Source organism: Artemia sp. Qi Xiang Cuo, chromosome 16 (genome assembly GCF_049724085.1).
Source record: "Artemia sp. Qi Xiang Cuo chromosome 16, ASM4972408v1, whole genome shotgun sequence".
NCBI classification, from domain to species: Eukaryota; Metazoa; Arthropoda; class Branchiopoda; order Anostraca; family Artemiidae; genus Artemia; species Artemia sp. Qi Xiang Cuo.
In genome coordinates, this window is record NC_142809.1 from 23,922,549 (window position 1) to 23,939,830 (window position 17,282).

The 17,282-nt window shown below is 34.5% G+C and overlaps 2 pseudogenes; both read left to right on the forward strand.

Moving 5' to 3' along the window:
• Positions 1-13,206: 13,206 nt before the first annotated feature.
• Positions 13,207-13,399, forward strand: LOC148942698 (U1 spliceosomal RNA; annotated as a pseudogene).
• Positions 13,400-16,645: 3,246 nt separating this feature from the next.
• On the forward strand, positions 16,646-16,822 carry LOC148942699 (U1 spliceosomal RNA; annotated as a pseudogene).
• Positions 16,823-17,282: the final 460 nt, after the last annotated feature.

Below are 17,282 nucleotides of genomic sequence, written 5' to 3' on the forward strand. Positions count from 1 at the left end.
GTGGGATTTACTATGTATTTTCAGACCAAGAAATTCAATTTTTTATTATATTTTATTTTTCAGCTTAGAATCGCTAAAGTTATTATGTAAACTGCAAAAATATTTATGATATCTGAGCAATAATTTTAATCTTTTCATTCAAACTAACAAAATACCTGAAAATTCAAAAATTAGTTTTATTTTTTGTTAGGTTATGGGTACTCGATACGAGTCTTAAGAAGTGTTAATTAGATAATAATATTGTTTCTTGTTTTGTAATAAGATGCCTTCTAAGCGAGTTATACGTAATTAAAAAAAAAACAGTACTATACAAAAAACAGAGACAACATCTTAAAAAGAGAAAAGCAAAGGTATTCAACTGACAAGGCGTATTGAGATGCAAAAATTGATAGTGACAAACAGCGTTATTATAATTTACATTAAACCACTTAACTATAGTATAGGCAAGTAAAGTTTACATAAAGGACCGAAATAGTTCATCATAAATGGTTTTTGTCAGTACGGTGTCATTTTATATATTTATCCATTATTATATAAAATGCAGTAATGTTTGAGGGATTTTAACAATCCGGGTTGCAGTGGTAGCTATCCGGGTTGCAGCAGTAGCTAGCAACCTAGTAAGAGACGATCCCGTCCAATGTTCAGAAATATAAAAACCCATAGTTGCTAACAAAGGAGTCAGATCAAAACAAAAAGTACACCATTAGAACTGCCTTGTCCGAAACCCCTGTATAGTAAAATTTCTGTTCCTTGGCTTGAACAGCAAGGGAAATATATTGGCTTGAAAATCAAGAAAAGTGGCAGCTACTACAATATTCTGCCTAAACGGGATATTTTTTTTTCTTTTGTATCCAGAGATAGCTTGGCACTGGAACATCGTAGATAGTTGTTCAATGGCTCATTTTAAAGGAAATTTATTGGGTTAAAAATCTTTAGTAATTAAAATAAATTATTTCTAAGAGAGAATAAATTTTTCCACCAAAAACTGCATTTTGATGTCTTTTCACACTGCAGTCTTTCAAACATAATCGTATACCAGCGGTAAGATTTGAACCCACGCTTCCGAAGAGACTGGTGGCTAACACCAGTGCCTTGGACCACTCGGCCAGGCTGCCTCTCATAATTTGGGTTACAGCAGTAGCTAGCAACCTAGTAAGAGACGATCAGTCCAATTCTAAGAAATATAAAAACCCAAAACTCTAAAAAATAGAGTCAGATCAAAACAAAAGTACATCATTAGAACTACCTTGTCTGAAACCCTACTAGATAAATAATGAATGTCATCATAGCTACAGTAAAGAAAAAACTTCCAGCCTATAGTAACTAAAATAAGATTATAATTAATATTAAAGATTGATCAATGATGTCATAATCGTAGGATGTAGCCAGGTCGTCTCTTACTATTGCAATTAAGAAAAAGCCATAGGCTTTTTCCTGTTTGTAATACAGTAAGTACAATAAAGAACGAACTCTAGCCTATATTTTATATTAAAGGACGATCATTAGTAGAATTATATGCTCTACTAACTGAGCCATCGATGCTTGTATGCTATCTGGGTTGCATTTACATTAAAAAACGAACAGTAGCCCATGGTAACTGAAGTATTAAAAGGAGTCATTATATATAGAAAAGGAGCGTTAATTAAGATGTAGAGATAGCTAACATCCGGGTTGCATTACAGTAGAGAACAAACATCCACCCCATAGTAGTTCATTACCATGAACTGTTTGATTGCTTCAAAATTCAAATATCTTTGAAAAGACTGCAGTATGAAAATACAACAAAAATGCAGTTTTTTTTTGACAAAACTGATTCTACTTAAAAAGTAATTTATTATTAATTACAAAAGGCACTAGATGTTGCAATTTCTTTTGAAATAAGCCGTTATACAGCTCTCTATGATTTTCCAGTGCCCAGCTAGTTGAGAAGGGAAAATCAAGCGGAAAGAAAAAAATATCCCGTTTGTGGAGAATAACGTGGTAAAAGTCAATTTTCTTGATTTTCAAGCCAATATATTTTCTTTGTTATTCAAGCCAAAGGGCGGCAAGTTTCCTTTATAGGGGTTTCGGACAAGGCGGTTCTAATGGTGTACTTTTTGTTTTGATCTGACTATTTTCTTAGGAGTTGGGGGGTTTTATATTTCTTAACATTGGAGGTGATCGTCTCTTACTAGGTTGCTAGCTACCGCTTCAACCCGGAACAGCGTGGCCGAGTGGTCAAAGAAGCTGGTATTAGTCACCAGTCTCTTCAGAGGCGCGGGTTCAAATCCTACCGCTGGTATACGATTGTGACGTCATTGATCAATCTTTCATATAAAATATGTTTAAAATGAGCCATTGAACAACTGTCTACGAAGTTCCAGTGCCAAGCTATCTGTGGAATGATTAACCCATACTATAATTAAGTGACGTATAAAATTTAGTATAGGCAAGAGGTCGTTCTTTATTATAAACTTATTTAAATATAACCTTTATGTACTCCATTTAGTATAGGCTAGAGTTCGTTCTTTATTATATTGATCTGACTCCTTTTTTTAGGAACTATGGGTTTTTATATTTCTTAACATTGGACGTGATCGTCTCTTACTAGGTTGCTAGCTACCGCTGGAACCCGGATGATCGTCTCTTACTAGGTTGCTAGCTACCGCTGCATCCCGGGTACCACTGCAACCTGGATTAGTATAGACAAGAGGTCGTTCTTAATTATAATTTTCCATTGCATCTATAAACTTTTCCGCAGTTGCCAATCCATACCTTGGAAGCTTTTCATTAAACTTGGAAATTTAAAAAAGAAACTTGTTTATTTACATTCTAGCTAAAATAATGAAGATAATATGAATGAACCACAGGGTTCAGTTTTTTTGGGCTTGAGTTCGTTTTTTAACTATAAATACAAACAGGAAAAAGCCTACGGCTTTTTCTTCTTTTAAATAGTAAGAGACGAAACTCAAACAATCAAGTAGCTAACTAAGTCCAATGTATGGAATGGTTTGTTATTTCAGTGATCGTCTTTTTATTTAAATTTACCAACCTATACTATAGTTAAGTGGCCTATATAATTTAGTATAGGAAAGAGGTCGTTCTTTATTATAATTTTCATTAAGATTCTATGACTTTTTAGGGTTTTTTCCCCTTTTTTCGAAAATAGGGCAAATTTCCCCAGGCCTGTAACTTTTGATTAGTAAGACTAATCTTGATGAAACTTAAATATTTAAAATCAGCATAAAAATCCAATTCTTTTGATGTGTCTATTGATATTAAAATTCGGTTTTTTAGAGTTTCGGTTTCTGTGGAGACGAATCGCTCTTACTATACAGTTCGTTACCACGAACTGTTTGATAGCTGGCTCTCACCCAGTTGCCTTGAGTTCTATTCCAGGTATGGGAAATTTTTTCTTATGATGATTTCTTGAGAAATTTCTTAAGAAATAATTTCTTAAAAATTTCATATTAAAATAATTATCTATGCAATGATTCCTTTTATTACTTCAGTTACTATAGGCAACAGTTTTTTCCTTGATGTAACCTTTTAATACTTCAGCTATTATTGGCTACAGTTGGTTCTTTAATGTAAAATTTTTAAACCAATTAATTTCCTTTACAATGAGCCACTGAACAATTCTCTACAATGTTCCAGTGCCAAGCTATCTGTGGAAAAGAGAAAAAAAGAAAGAAAAAAATATGGCGTTTAAGCAGAATGTTGTAGTAGCCGCCACTTTTCTTGATTTTCAAGCCAATATATTTCCCTTGCTGTTCAAGCCAAATAACAGAAAGTTTACTGTACAGGGGTTTCGGACAAGGCGGTTCTAATGGTGTACTTTTTGTTTTGATGTGACTTTTTTTTTTAGGTGTTACGGGTTTTTATATTTCATAAAATTGGACGTGATCGTCTCTTACTAGGTTGCTAGCTACCGCTGCAACCCCGATTTTAATGTGAAGTGCCGTAACGAATCAATTGAATCAAGGGGAAAACCAAACTAATTTTAAAAGTTTCAGGTTTTTTTTCTGGTTTTAATTAAAAAATGAAAATTATTGATGAGACACCATAATTACTTCTGCACTTTGCAGTTAAATAAAATTATTCAATTTAAAATTTTCAGGAATAAATCTAGTTTCATTTGACAAAAAAGATCTCTTACAAGGAATCAAGCAGCTAACCAAGTCCAATATATACAATGGTATGTTCTTTGAATGATCGTCTTTTAATGTAAACTCTTACTAGGTTGCTAGCTACCGCTGCAACCCGGATCTCTTACTAGGATGCTAGCTACCGCTGCAACCCAGATTATGGGTTTTTATATTTCTTAACATTGGACGTGATCGTTTCTTACTAGGTTACTAGCTACCGCTGCAACCCGTATAATATTTATCATAAACATTTCAGTTAGTATAAACATTTCAGTTTCAGTTAGTCAGTTAGTATCATAAAGTTTGTTCTTTATTATAACCTATCTAAAATAGGGAAGATAATATGAATGAATCACAGGGTTCAGTCTCTTTGGGCTTGAGTCCGTTCTTTACTATAACTACCGCTTGAATCCAGATTATAAATTACAAACAATAAAAAGCCTACGGCTTTTTCTTCTTTTGAATAGTAAGAGACGATCCTCAAATAATCACACAGCTAACCAGGTTCATAATTTGTTCTTTAACACAAAAGTCATTAATCGGATATTTAATAAATCCTATATGGTCTAGAGGTTGGGATAGCTCCCATCCAGCTGGCTTGAGTTCAAATTTTGTATGGGAAATTTTAACTTATGATGATTTCTTAAGAAACATAATTAAAATTTCTCAAGGTACTAAAAACGATTTATTTTAATTAGAAGAAGTTTTAACCCCATAAATTTCCTTTAAAATGAGCCATTGAACAATTCTCTACGATGTTCCAGTACCAATCTATCTGTTGAATTACTAACCTATACTATAAATAAGTGGCGTATAAAATTTAGTATGGGCACGAGGTCGTTCTTTATTATATCTCTTTTAGAAATAATTTATTTTAGTTACTATAGATTTTTAACCCAATTAATTTCCTTTAAAATGCGCTATTGAACAACCCTTTACGATGTTCCAGTGCCAAGCTATCTGTGGAAAAGAAAAAATAAAAAAAAAGAAAAAAAAAAGAAAAAATATCCCGTTTAGGCAGAATGTTGTAGTAGCTGCCACTTTTCTTGATTTTCAAGCCAATATATTTCCCTTGCTGTTCAAGCCAAGGGACAGAAATTTTACTATGCAGGGGTTTCGGACAAGGCGGTTCTAATGGTGTACTTTTTGTTTTGATCTGACTCTTTTTTTAAGAACTATGGGTTTTTATATTTCTTAACATTGGACGTGATCGTCTCTTACTAGGTTGCTAGCTACCGCTGCAACCCGGAAAATAATGCTAGCTACCGCTGCAACCTGGATACCATATAAAAATATTAAACTTTTCAGTTAGTATAGCCTGAAGTTCATTCTTTATTATAAAATTAACATAAACTGCATTAATCGGACATTTTAATATATCCTATATGGTCTAGAGGTTGGGATAGCTCTCACCCAGTAGGCTTGAGTTCAATTTCTGTATGGGAAATTTTTACTTATGATGATTTCTTAAGGAACATATAAAATTTCTTAATGTAATAAAAATAATTTGTTTTAATTACAAAATGTTTGACAAGGTGGTTCTAATGTTGTACTTTTTGTTTTGATCTGACTCCTTTTTTAGGAACTATGGGTTTTTATATTTCTTAACATTGGACGTGATCGTCTCTTACTAGATTGCTAGCTACCACTGCAACCTGGATATGTAAAAACAGGAAAAAGCCTATGGATTTTTCTTCTTTGAAATAGTGAGAGACGAAACTCAAACAATCAAATAGCTACTTAATTCCAATGTGTGCAATGGTTTGATTATTCTAATGATCGTCTTTGGATGTAACTTTTTTAGGAACTATGGGTTTTATATTTCTTAACATTGGACATGATCGTCTCTTACTAGGTTGCTAGCTACCGCTGCAACCCGGATCACATATATATTTATTTATGAGAGGTAGCTTGGCCGAGTGGTCCAAAGCACTTTTATTAGCCACCAGTCTTTTCGGAGGCGTGGGTTCAAATCTTACCGCTGGTATACGATTATGTTTGAAAGCCTGCAGTGTGAAAAGACATCGAAAATGCAGTTTTTGGTGGAAAAATTTATTCTCTTTTAGAAATAATTTATTTTAGTTACTATAGATTTTTAACACAATTAATTTCCTTTAAAATGAGCTATTGAACAACCCTCTACGATGTTCCAGTGCCAAGCTATCTCTGGATACAAAAGAAAAGAGAAAAAATATCCCGTTTAGGCAGAATGTTGTAATTGCTGCCACTTTTCTTGATTTTCAAGCCAATATATTTCCCTTGCTGTTCAAGCCAAGGGACAGAAAGTTTCCTATACAGGGGTTTCGGACAAGGCGGTTCTAATGGTGTACTTTTTGTTTTGATCTGACTCCTTTTTTAGGAACTATGGGTTTTTATATTTCTTAACATTGGACGTGATCGTCTCTTACTAGGTTGCTAGCTACCGCTGCAACCCGGATTACATCCTAGCTAAAATAATTGAGATAATATAAATGAACCAAAGGGTTCAGTTCCTTTGAGCCTGAGTTCGTTTTTTTTTACTGTAAATACAAACAGGAAAAAGCCTACGGCTTTTTCTTCGTTTAAATAGTAAGAGACGAAACTCAAACAATCAAGTAGCTAACTAAGTCCAATGTATGGAAGGGTTTGTTATTACAGTGATCGTCTTTTAATGTAATTCGATCTAACCATTATTCTAATAAAGAATGAGAGAATTTACATCTTAGTCGTTCTTAAGTTAAAAGTAAAGAATGAGAGAATTTACATCTTAGTCGTTCTTAAGTTAAGTTGTTTAAAATGAGCCATTGAAAAACTGCCTACGAAGTTCCAGTGCCAAGCTATCTGTGGAATGACTAACCCATACTATAATTAAGTGACGTATAAAATTTAGTATAGGCAAGAGGTCGTTCTTTATTATAATTTCCTTTAAAATGAGCTATTGAACAACCCTCTACGATGTTCCAGTGCCAAGCTATCTGTGGAAAAGAAAAAAGAAAAAAAAAAGAAAAAAATATCCCGTTTAGGCAGAATGTTGTAGTAGCTGCCACTTTTCTTGATTTTCAAGCCAATATATTTCCCTTGCTGTTCAAGCCAAGGGACAGAAAGTTCTCTCTACAGGGGTTTCGGACAAGGCGGTTCTAATGGTGCACTTTTTGTTTTGATCTGACTCCTTTGTTAGGAACTATGGGTTTTTATATTTCTTAACATTGGACGTGATCGTCTCTTACTAGGTTGCTAGCTACCGCTGCAACCCGGATTATATTTCTTAATATTGGACGTGATCGTCTCTTACTAGGTTGCTAGCTACCGCTGCAACCTGGATATGTAATTTTGAATGCTTTTTATGATTCTGGTTAACATTGGACGTGATCGTCTCTTACTAAGTTGATAGCTACCGCTGCAACCCGGATAGCTACCCCTGAAACCCCCGTATATCAGTTACTATGGGCGAGAGATCGTTCTTTACTGTACTTCAGAAACATCGTGTTTTTCTATTCACGTCATAGCTCTAATAAAACTATAACGACATTCATTATTTATCTAGTAGGGTTTCAGACAAGGTGGTTCTAAATATGTACTTTTGTTTTGATCTGACTCTATGTTTAGGAGTTCTGGGTTTTTATATCTCTTAGCATTGGACTGATCGTCTCTTACTAAGTTGCTAGCTACTGCTGAAACCCGGATTCACATATATAGTTATGAGAGGCAAGCAGGCCGAGTGGTCCAAGGCGCTGGTGTTAGCCACCAGTCTCTTCTTAGGCGTGGGCTCAAATCGTACCACTGGTATACGATTGTGATTTATGTACAAAAATCAAATATCTTTGAAAAGATTGCAGCATGAAAAGACATCAAAAATGTAGTTTTTGGTGGAAAAATTTATTCTCTTTTAGAAATAATTTACGAGAATTTTAGAAATTTAGCTACTAAAGATTTTTAACCTAATTAATTTCCTTTAAAATGAGCTATTGAACAACTCTCTACAATATTCCAGTGCCAAGCTATCTGTGGAAAAGAAAGAAAAAAAGAAAAAAAAATATGCCGTTTGTGGAGAATAACGTGGTTAAAGTCAGTTTTCTTGATTTTCAAGCCAATATATTTCCCTTGCTGTTCACGCCAAATGACAGAAAGTTTCCAATACAGGGGTTTCGGACAAGGCGGTTCTAATGGTGTACTTTTTGTTTTGATCTGACTCCTCTGTTAGGAACTATGGGTTTTTATATTTCTTAACATTGGACGTGATCGTCTCTTACTAGGTTGCTAGCTACCGCTGCAACCCGGAAAATTACAAAAGATTTTTAACCCCGTTAATTTCCTTTAAAATGAGACATTAAACAACTCTCTACGATGTTCCAGTGCCAAGCTATCTGTGGAATTACTAACCTATACTATAATTAAGTGGCGTATAAAATTTAGTATAGGCAAGAGGTCGTTCTTTATGATAATTTCAATGATCGTCCTTTAATGTAATTAATGTAATAAAAATAATTTGTTTTAATTACAAAAGGCTTTTAACCCAATTAATTTCCTTTAAAATGAGCCATTGAACAACTCTCTACGATGTTCCAGTGCCATGCTATCTGTTGAATTACTAACCTATACTATAATTAAGTTATAATTAACTATAGTGAAGTTGCGTATGCAAGTTAGTATAGGGAAGAGTTCGATCTTTATTATAATATGATAATCAACTGATTACAAACAGGAAAAAGCCTACGGCTTTTTCTTCTTTGAAATAGTAAGAGACGAGTCTCAAAGAATCAAGTAGCTAGCTAATTCCAAAGGTATGCAATTTTTGTTATTCCAATGATCGTTTTTTATTGTAACTAGGTTTCAGCCATCTCTACAGCCATGATACTATTGGAAATTACATAATCCCTATTTATGTTTTAGTTAACATGGGCAAGGTGTCGTTCTTTATTGTAGTATATGGACTAAGGTTCGTTCTTTCATGTAAAACTAGCAAAACATTTTTTAAGCCTGATGAAGATTTAACTAATGTGTCAAAAGTAAGGTTGCAAGTCGACGATTTTGTTTTGGCCTTATTATAATTGGTATGGTGAAATAATAATACGCATATGGCTCTTAAATCATACTTCTTTATGGTTCAATATGGTCTAGTGGCTAGGATAGTTAACTTTCACTTAACAGGCTCGGGTTCGATTCCCGGGGTGGGAAAATTTTTAACTCTATAATCTTCGAAAATTTGAACCTTTTATAATTTATAATGATGCATAATATAAATACTGTAATCTTAACTATAGTGAAGTTGCGTATGCAAGTTAGTATAGGGAAGAGTTCGATCTTTATTATAAACTCAAACAATCAAGTAGCTAACTAAGTCCAATGTATGGAATGGTTTGTTATTTCAGTGATCGTCTTTTAATGTAAAGAAAATTATAAAAATACTGTAATCTTAACTATAGTAAAGTTGCGTATGCAAGTTAATATAGGGAAGAGTTTGATCTTTATTATACTGGAAACAAAGAAAAGAGAATCTTATATAGTAATTATGACGTCACTGCATCAAAAATACAATTTTTATTGGAAAAATTTATTCTCTTTTAGAAATAATTTATTTTAGTTACTATAGATTTTTAACCCAATTAATTTTCTTTAAAATGAGCTATTGAACAACCCTCTACGATGTTCCAGTGCCAAGCTATCTCTGGATACAAAAAAAGAGAAAAAAATATCCCTTTTGGGGAGAATAACGTGGTTAAAGTCAATTTTCTTGATTTTCAAGCCAATATATTTCCATTGCTGTTCAAGCCAAGGGACAGAAAGTATTCTATACAGGGGTTTCGGACAAGGTGGTTTTAATGGTGTACTTTTTGTTTTGATCTGACTCCTTTTTTAGGAGCTATGGGTTTTTATATTTCTTAACATTGGACGTGATCGTCTCTTACTAGGTTGCTAGCTACCGCTGCAACCCGGATAGCTACCGCTGCAACCCGGATATGACTCTTTTCTTAGGAGTTAGGGGTTTTTATATTTCTTAACCTTGGACGTGATCGTCTCTTACTTGGTTGCTAGCTACCGCTGCCACCCGGATTTTATTTCTTAGTATTGGATGCGATCTTCTTACTATTTTGCTAGCTACCGTTCCAACCCGGAATCAATCCTTAATATAACAAACAGGAAAAAGCCTAGTGCTTTTTCTTAATTGGAAGAGTAAGAGACGACCTGGCTACAACCTAATAATATGACATCATTGATCAATCTTTGACATGATGAAAGTATAATATAGTTAATATGGGCTGGAAGTTCGTTCTTTACTGTAATGCTACCTACCGCTGCAACCCGGATAGTAAGAGACGAACCTCAAGCAATCAAGTAGCTAACTAAGTCCAATGTATGCAGTGGTAGGCTATTCCAATGATCGTCTTTTAATGTAAATCTTATGATCGTCCAATGATCGTCTTTTAGTGTAACTATATCATTACAAACAGGAAAAAGCCTACGGCTTTTTCTTGTTTGAAATAGTAAGAGACGAACCACAAGTAACTACCCCTGGAACCACCATATATCAGTTACTATGCATGAGAGATCGTTCTTTACTGTAAATCAAACAATCAAGTAGCTAACTAAGTCCAATGTATGGAATGGTTTGTTATTTCAGTGATCGTCTTTTAATGTAAAAAAATATAAATACTGTAATCGTAACTATAGTGAAGTTGCGTATAAAAGTTAGCATAGGGAAGAGTTCGATCTTTATTATATTTTTAGGAACTATGGTTTTTTTTATTTCTTAACATTGGACGTGATCGTCTCTTACTAGGTTGCTAGCTACCGCTGCAACCCGGAAAACCACAAAATATCAGTTAGTATGAGAGAGAGATCGTTCTTTACTGTATCCAATGATCGTCTTTTAATGTAACAACCCGGAAAAACACAGTTAGAAATACTTTTTTCTTGAGGAGGTGTTTCAGGAATTTGTTCTAAGTCATTAGTCTTACAAAGACATATACTAGTAACCCTAAGGTATAGGCAAGAGGTCGTTCTTCATTATAATTACTATAAACTAGGTTGCTAGCTACCGCTGTAACACAGATTTGACTTTACTGTATCTTATAAGACTTCAGTTACTATGGACTACAGATCGGTCTTTATTATAACTACCACTGCAACCGAGATTGATAAATCAGATTATGTAAACCCTGATTACAAACAGGAAAAAGCCTACGGCGTTTTCTTCTCTGGAGTAGTAAGAGACATATCTTAAAAAATCAGGCAGCTAACTAAGTCCAATGTATGCAATTGTTTGTTATTCCAACGATTGTCTTTTAATGTGACTACCATTGCAACCCGGAATATATTAAAGATTTGAGTTAGTATAAGCGAGGGTTCGTTCTTTATTATAATTAACTATAGTGAAGTTGCCTATGCAAGTTAGTATAGGGAAGAGTTCGATCTTTATTATAATCTTACTAGGTTGCTAGCTACCGCTGCAACCCGGATACCGCTGGTATACGATTATGTTTGAAAGACTGCAGTGTGAAAAGACATCAAAATGCAGTTTTTGGTGGAAAAATTTATTCTCTTTTAGAAATAATTTATTTTAGTTACTATAGATTTTTAACCCAATTAATTTCCTTTAAAATGAGCTATTGAACAACCCTCTACGATGTTCCAGTGCCAAGCTATCTCTGGATACAAAAAAAGAAAAAAAAAAGAAAAAAGAAAAAAATATCCCGTTTAGGCAGAATGTTGTAGTAGCTGCCACTTTTCTTGATTTTCAAGCCAATATATTTCCCTTGCTGTTCAAGCCAAGGGACAGAAATTTTACTATGCAGGGGTTTCGGACAAGGCGGTTCTAATGGTGTACTTTTTGTTTTGATCTGACTCTTTTTTTAAGAACTATGGGTTTTTATATTTCTTAACATTGGACGTGATCGTCTCTAACTAGGTTGCTAGCTACCGCTGCAACCCGGACTAACTAAGTCCAATGTATGCAATGGTTTGTTATTGTAATGATCTTCTTTTAATGTAATTTCGTAAGAAAAATGATTCTATTTAAAAATAACTTGTTTTATAACTACAAAAAGTTTTTAACTCCATTAATTTGCTTTAAAATGAGCCATTAAACAACTCTCTACGATGTTCCAGTGCCAAGCTATCTGTGGAATTACTAACCTATACTATAATTAAGTGGCGTATAAAATTTAGTATAGGCAAGAGGTCGTTCTTTATAATATTTAAAATCAGCACACAAATCCGATCCTTTGATGTATCTATTGCTATTAAAATTCCGTTTTTTAGAGTTTCGGTTACTATTGAGACGAATCATTCTTACTATAGGGTTTTTTAACATAGAACTTTTTGATAATAATTGACATTGTATATTTCAATGTATTTCAACCTCTTAGTAACAAATCCCTGAAATTTTCACTGTGATACCCTTTGTCGCATAATACATTATAAACTGTTTCAATCACTTTCACTAACGTGAGCAGCTTAGCGCAGTGGAAGTGCGTTGGGTGTTTGCGCCGGAGATGGATGGATCGAAACCTCACCGAACATCACTGGCTAGTGTTTTTTGGTCAGGTTTCGATCCACCAACCTCTTAAGCTGCTCTGAATATTATCATCAAGAGAATTTCATCACTGTGATAACGCTCCTTGCTGCTTTGTTTGGTTCTTCAATTTTTAATTCTCGATAATCCTGGTCTGTTAAATACCTTTGATTTTATCTTTAAAGATGCTTTATCTGTTTATTGTTTAGCACTGTTTTTTTTTTTAACTTACGTGTAGCTTGCTTGGACCATATTAATATCATTTTTGTATTATTATGGTCACTTATATAGTAATCATGACGCCATGGCGTAATGATATTATTTCATGATGTTTTTGTGTTGAAAGATATTAGTAAAATGTTAGACTTTTATTTAAACCTACTTTTTTTAAGTTGGTTTATTTAAACCAACTGTAGTAGTGTTTTTTTTTAACTTCCGTGTAGAGTGCTTGGAAGAAACTATATTGATATAATTTTTGTATTGTTATGGTCACTTATTTAACAATCATGTCGCCTTGACGCAATGATGTTAATTCATGACATTTTTGTGACGAAAGATATTAGTAAAATATTAGATTTTTATCTAAGTCTACTTACCTGTCTGGAAAGCTGCTTGATCATTAAGGAGGCACTCCCAGGGCGAGGCCTTTCCGTTGTACGTCGGATTGGTTGACTCCTGTGGTTACCCCAAATGGGGGTTACCCCAAATGGGGGTTACCCCAAATGGGGGTAACTCAACAGTGTAATTTTGGTAGTGGTGGCTGCGTTCGCACGGACCCCTGTCCACACATTGAAAAGTGTTTTCATTTTCTCCTCTTTTATATGTCACACATTTACTAATGTTACCCCAAATGGGGGTTACCCCAAATGGGGGTAACTCAACAGTGTAATTTTCGTAGTAATGGCTGCGTTCGCACGGACCCCTGTCCACACATTGAAAAGTGTTTTCATTTTCTCCTCTTTTATATGTCACACATTTTGAAGTTTAAAGGAAAAATTATACAATTTGATGTTGTTCAAGACAATAATGGGACTTGTCACCTTCATCATTGGGCCCTTTTGAAAAGAATAATTTGATGATAAGCTTACATGTTTGAAGTCACACAGTCAATACTGTGAATGTGAATAAAACAGTATGTGAGGTACTATGCGGGAATGTTTTTGATGAATCAACAATTTTGTAGTATATAACGAGATCTCATTTTAGTTGTAGCTACAGTCTAGTGGAAGTGCGTTCTGTGTTTGCTGCGAAGACGAATGGATCGAAACCTCATCGAACCTCGCTGGGCTCATGGTCTAGTGTTCTTTGGTTAGGTCTCGATCTACCAACCTCTGAAGCTGCTCTGAAGATTCTTAATTAGATATGTATTATACCATTTGTGTCTACATAGAGACTACCTATTTGAAACTTAAATATTTAAAATCCGCACGCAAATCCGATCCTTTGATGTATCTATTGCTATTAAAATTCCGTTTTTTAGAGTTTCGGTTACTATTGAGACGAGTCACTCTTACTATAGGGTTCGTTACCATCGAACTGTTTGATAAGAATTGATATAGTCTGTTTCAATTTAGTTCAACCTCCTGCTCAAAAATCCCTGAAAGTTTCACTGTGATACCCTTTCTCGTATAATATTTCATAAACTGTTTTAATCACTTTCACTAACGTGAGCAGCTTAGCGCAGTGGAAGTGCGTTGGGTGTTTGCCCCGGAGATGGATGGATCGAAACCTCATCAAACCCCACTGTCTAGTGTTCTTTGGTTAGGTTTCGATCCACCGACCTCTGAAGCTGCTCTGAAGATTATTATCAAGAAAACTTCATCATTGTGATAACGCTCCTTGATCCTTTGTTTGGTTCCTTCAATTTTTAATTCTCGATAATCCTGGTCCGTTAAATACCTTTGCTTTTCTCTTTTCAAGATGCGTTCTCTGTTTATTGTGTAACACTGTTTTTTTTTTTAACTTCCATGCAGCTTGCTTGTATCATATAAAAGTCATGTTTTTATTATTATGTTAAATTATATATTAATCATTACGTCAGGGCGTATGGATATTATTTCATGATGTTTTTGTGTTGAAAGATATGAGTAAAATGTTAGAATTTTATTTAAACCTACTGATATTTTAGTTGGTTTATTTAACACATATTTTGTACTGTTTTTTTTTTAAAGTCAGTGTAGATTTATTTGCAGACACTACATTGAGATAATGGGTGTATCGTTATTTTAATTGATAGAGCAATAATTTCTCCTAGAAGTAATGATAATAATTCATGACATGTGTGTGACGAAAGATATTAGAAAAATATTAGATTTTTATCTATATCTACTTACCTTTCTGGACAGCTTCTTGATCATTATGGAGGCACTCCCAGGACAAGGCCTTTCCGTTGTACGTCGGATTGGTTGACTCCTGTGGTTACCCCAAATGAGGTAACTACCAAATAATTTTGGTAGTGGTGGCTGCGTTCGCACGGACCCCTGTCCGCACATTGAAAAGTGTTTTCATTTACTCCTCTTTTATCTGTCACACATTTTGAAGTTTAATGGAAAAATTATGCAATTTGATGTTGTTCAAGACAATAATGGGACTTGTCAAGTTCCTTCGTGGGCCCTTTTGTATAGATTCATAGGATGATAAGCTTACATGTTTGAAATAACACATTCATTACTGTGACTGTGAATAAAATGTTATGCGATGTATTATACTGGAAAGTTTTTGATGAATCAACAATTTTGTAGTATATAACGAGATCTAATTTTAGTTGTAGCTACAATCTAGTGGAAGTGCGTTCGGCGTTTGCCGCGGAGACGGATGGATCGAAACCTCATCGAACCTCGCTGGGCTCATGGTCTTGTGTTCTTTGGTTAGGTCTCGATCTACCAAGCTCTGAAGCTGCTCTGGAGATTCTTATATAGATGCGGATTATACCATTTGTGTCTACATAGAGACTATCTATTTGAAACTTAAATATTTAAAATCAGCACACAAATCCGATCCTTTGATGTATCTATTGCTATTAAATTCCGTTTTTTAGAGTTTCGGTTACTATTGAGACGAGTCACTCTTACTATAGAGTTCGTTACCATCGAACTGTTTGATAAGAATTGACATAGTCTGTTTCAATTTAGTTCAACCTCCTGCTCAAAAATCCCTGAAAGTTTCACTGTGATACCCTTTGTCGTATAATACATCATAAACTGTTTTAATCACTTTCATTAACGTGAGCAGCTTAGCGCAGTGGAAGTGCTTTGGGTGTTTGCCCCGGAGATGGATTGATCGAAACCTCATCGAACCTCACTGTCTAGTGTTTTTCGGTCAGGTTTCGATCCACTGACCTCTGAAGCTGCTCTGAAGATTATTATCAAGAATACTTCATCATTGTGATAACGCTCCTTGATCCTTTGTTTGGTTCCTTCAATTTCTAATTCTCGATAATCCTGGTTTGTTAAATACCTTTGTTTTTCTCTTTTCAAGATGCTTTCTCTGTTCATTGTGTAGCACTGTTTTTTTTTTAACTTACGTGTAGCTTCCTTGGACCATATTAAAGTAAATTTTTTATTATTATGGCCACTTATACTGGACTTATAACGTCAGGGCGTAAGAATATTATTTCATGATGTTTTTGTGTTGAAGGATATTATTAAAATGTTAGAAGTTTATTTAAAAATACTGATTTTAAGTTTGTTTATTTAATCAAACTGTAGTACTGTTTTTTTAACTTGCGTGTAGCTTGCTTGGATGAAACCGTATTAATATCATTTTTGTATTATTATGGTCACTTATTTAACAATCATGTCGCCTTGGCGTAATGATATTATTTCATGACATTTTTGTGTCGAAAGATATTAGTAAAATGTTAGATTTTTATCTAAACCTACTTACCTGTCTGGAAAGCTGCTTGATCATTAAGGAGGCGCTCCCAGGGCGAGGCCTTTCGAAGGTAATTTCGAATGATATTATGATATTATTTCATGACATTTTTGTGTCGAAAGATATTAGTAAAATGTTAGATTTTTATCTAAACCTACTTACCTGTCTGGAAAGCTGCTTGATCATTAAGGAGGCGCTCCCAGGACGAGGCCTTTCCGTTGTACGTCGGATTGGTTGACTCCTGTGGTTACCCCAAATTGGGGTTACCCCAAATGGGGGTAACTCAACAGTGTAATTTTGGTAGTAATGGCTGCGTTCGCACGGACCCCTGTCCACACATTGAAAAGTGTTTTCATTTTCTCCTCTTTTATATGTCACACATTTTGAAGTTTAAAGGAAAAATTATACAATTTGATATTGTTCAAGACAATAATGGGACATGTCAACTTCATCATTGTGCCATTTTGAAAAGAGTAATGTGATGTTAAGCTTACATGTTTGAAGTCACACATTCACTACTGTGACTGTGAATAAAACCTCATGCGATGTACTATGCGGGAAAGGTTTTGATGAATCAACAATTTTGTAGTATAGAACGGGATCTAATTTTAGTTGTAGCTACAATCTAGTGGAAGTGCGTTCGGCGTTTGCTGCGGAGACGGATGGATCGAAACCTCATCGAACCTCACTGGGCTCATGGTCTAGTGTTCTTTGGTTAGGTCTCGATCTACCAACCTCTGAAGCTGCTCTGAAGATTCTTATATAGAATACTTTTCGTGATCCTGGTAAAA